General features: G+C 42.3%; 2 non-coding genes across 2 annotated transcripts; both read left to right on the top strand.

Moving 5' to 3' along the window:
• Positions 1-765: 765 nt before the first annotated feature.
• trnas-cga (transfer RNA serine (anticodon CGA)) lies at positions 766-847 on the top strand. Its single transcript has one exon. It is a non-coding gene; the product is annotated as a tRNA-Ser (tRNA).
• A 2,093-nt stretch (positions 848-2,940) lies between these two features.
• trnas-uga (transfer RNA serine (anticodon UGA)) lies at positions 2,941-3,022 on the top strand. Its single transcript has one exon. It is a non-coding gene; the product is annotated as a tRNA-Ser (tRNA).
• The last annotated feature ends 537 nt before the right edge of the window (positions 3,023-3,559 follow it).

The raw sequence follows: 3,559 nt of genomic DNA, 5'->3' as shown, positions 1-3,559 counted from the left end.
AAAAAAAAAAAAATAATAATAATAAAATTCTACTAACTTATTAATTAATTCTCCTAACCATGTGTCGCTATTCAGTGAACTTTTATTTTTGAGTTTTTTTTTTTTTTTTTTTTTTTTTTTCTTTTTGCGGCTGACACTCTTCTACAAAGGAAATCCTCTTTACCAATAGTTGGCCTGCTATTACTTGGAGCCTCTGGCTGTGGCCACACTAGGCAAGGTAAAGCTGAAGGGTAGCGTTGATTTTTATTTATTTATTTATTTTTTTGGATCAATTTTACATGTTGGAAATAATCTACTTATGCATTTTCTGAGGACGAGCTGCCTCGGGATACCTCAGCGGAAAGCAGCAAGCGCTTATTCAACAATTTATATACGGAGGACGCATCAGGTAAGCTTGATTAGGTGGTATGATGGAGCCAGACTTATTTATCATCTCAACAAGTTCCTTTGTGGCTGCAGTGTCAGCGGGTCAAACTGCGACCTCGCTGCAAATGAACCGCTCCAGGGTTCAGCTGGAAGCGAGTCCAGACCTTTTTTTTTGTCCCACGTCTCTGGACTCTGATTCCTGTGCTCACATTCGCCCAAACAAACTGCTCTAAATGAGCCTGGTGTGACAGCGCCCTCCATGTTTCTCTCCCTCGGTCTCCCTTGAATCTTTGAGAAAGACACTAAACAACTCCGTCATTCCATTTTTTGTTTTTTTTTTCTCGAACAGAACTAGAGAAGCTTTAGACAGAAGTGGAAGTTCGTGAAAGGTGCCGCTGAGCTGTGATGGCCGAGTGGTTAAGGCGTTGGACTCGAAATCCAATGGGGTTTCCCCGCGCAGGTTCGAACCCTGCTCACAGCGACAGTGTTCACTCTGTGTGGAGCTCAGTGTTTCTCAAGCTGTGATGAAATTTACACCTCCTCCCTTCCTGTGAACACCCCTTGTTTATACTTATCCCCCACTTCTCCAGTGATTGATTGCAACGAGAATGTGAAGCCTCTTGGACTTAGTGGTGCATAGCTGTGAAACACTGGTTTACATGCACATTGCTCATCTCTGTCCTACAAAGGCTGCAACGCTGCGTGCCCTATCTTCAGCACAGGAACATGGATGACAGGGTGCACTTCAACAAATCGTCTCGTCAGGTGTAATGATAGGCCAAACCACCCTGTCATCAAAATTTCTGAAGTTTTCTTGGATGAGAACATTATTCAATGTGGAAAACGCAAACAGCTGACTGTGAAGCTGCTCTTTTTGCCACAGATGACGTTTACGTTAACCTCCAATGGGGTTTTTGTTGCAGGTTAAGTAGGAAAACTTTAAGTTGGAAAAGTGTAGGTCCCAATTAGCCTCTCTAGTCCTCTCTGGTGTGGATCCCAGTGATGGGAACAACAGCGTTGAAATAAACGGCGTTACTAACGGCGTTATTTTTTTCAGTAATGGGTAATCTAACGAATTACTATTTCCATCGTTACAACGCCATTACCTTTACCGACGTGCGTTACTGAAGCTACTCACTGAAGCTGTCATGTGACTTGGCTCTCAGACACCCGGCCACAGGAGCTACAAAGGTGTTTTTTTTTTTTTCTTTAGTGAGGGAGGAAGGGAGGGACGAGACAACCGCATTTGGTGATGATTGGCTAAAGTAGAGTAAGATTTCATGGTAAACCAATCAGAGGCAGTGTTCGGTTTACACACAAACCACACACACGGACAGCAGCCACACACACACACTCAAACTATCAGAGGTGGGTTGCAGCGATGGCGAGTCCGGAGCTTTCAGAGGGAAAGTTGGACGTTTTCAAAGTGGAAGTACAGACACTACTTTAATCTCCTTGAGGTAAAAGGCAAGAAATTACATGTTTAGTGTACATTCTGTGTGTCCACGTCCGTCTGTTCTACTCTGTGCCACTGGCTTGTGAAACCCACTCAGAAAAAAATCCAAATTCTTAGACATATTTACACTTTTTTAAAAAAGTAATGCAATAGTTACTTTCCCTGGTAACTAGTTACTGTTATAGTGGAGTAATTCAGTAAGTAACTCCGTTACATTTTGGGAGAAGTAGTAACCATAACTAAGTACTTTTTAAAAGTAACATGCCCAACACTGGTGGATCCACATTGATTCAGTCATGGGATACTTTTTGCAGCATTTCTGGGAAAAACAGAGACACCTTGCAGCTGAAGCTTAATTGTGTTGAATGTTTTTTCTTCTACTCATAAAAGTACATGATTGTTTGAGCAGCGCGTTAGAAACATGTCTGATCTCAGCCGTGATGTTGACTATAGCGCTCAGGGTTTCTTAAGCTGTGATGTAACACAGGTGAGCTACACCTCCTGCCCTCCTGTGAATCCTCTGCACCTTTATTTGACTTATCAGTGAAACCCACTTCTGTAGCGACTGAGGATGTGCAGACTCTTAAAACTTGGTGGTGTAGACCTATAAAACACTGATTTATATGCACTTTACTATACAAACACTGCAATGGCTATTTGTCCCGGCGATGATTGGTATATCCTCAGCACAGGAACACAGATGACAGGGCGCACTTTAACAAATAATGATGATCTCTCAAATTCAAGTGACCATTTATTTATTCTTTTATTTATTTATTTATTTAATGATGATCTCTCAAATTCAAGTGACCATTTATTTATTCTTTTTTTTTTTTTTTTTTTTTTTTTAATGATGATCTCTCAAATTCAAGTGACCATTTATTTATTTATTTTTTTCCCCTATGTCATGCGTGTTTGTATTTTTTGTTGTGTGTGCTCCCTTTGTTGCGGAACTAATTGCCCCATTGGGGACAAATAAAGATATATATATATTGATATTAATATATTGATATATATTGAAATAGTCTTGTTATCAGTAATGGTAGGACAAACTGATGTGGAAAATGCAAACCACAAACTATGAAGCTACTCTTTACAGGTGATGCTCAGGGCCTTGAGCTGTGATGGCCGAGTGGTTAAGGCGTTGGACTTGAAATCCAATGGGGTTTCCCCGCGCAGGTTCAAACCCTGCTCACAGCGATTACTACCATGTGTTTTATTCTCCCCCTGTCTGACTCACTCACTCTTACTCAGTGGCCACCAAGAATATGAGCCTGCATCTTCACTGGCCTTTACTGTCTGTCAATCCCCTCTGCACCCCGCCTGACTGACTAAGACCCCACCCACTTCACACACACACACACACACACACACACACACACCCTCCCCCAAAGCCACTCTCTCCACGCATATGTATCCAAATTAGCCTTGGTTGCCCGCGGCGACTTCCATCTTAATAAGTGCGTTGTTTATGGGCCCATAAGCAAAATGTTGCCTGCACAGCTCATTACTGCTGAGTGGGGAGGGAAACTCCCAGGAGGTAGCACATACTCACACACACACACACACACACACACACACACACAGAGTCCCTGACTCCCCCTCTCTCCTTTCTGCTACACACTCTGAGCCCCTGACAGACTTCACTCCTCCACCCTTCATGCGTTTATCCTGCATTAGTAGTTTGTACAGTCTTTTCTTCAATGTAACACAGTCAAAAACAAATCGGTACAATTC

The sequence above is a fragment of the Myripristis murdjan genome, chromosome 17 (genome assembly GCF_902150065.1).
Source record: "Myripristis murdjan chromosome 17, fMyrMur1.1, whole genome shotgun sequence".
Taxonomy (NCBI): domain Eukaryota; kingdom Metazoa; phylum Chordata; class Actinopteri; order Holocentriformes; family Holocentridae; genus Myripristis; species Myripristis murdjan.
This window is presented reverse-complemented; position numbering and strand designations above follow the sequence as displayed.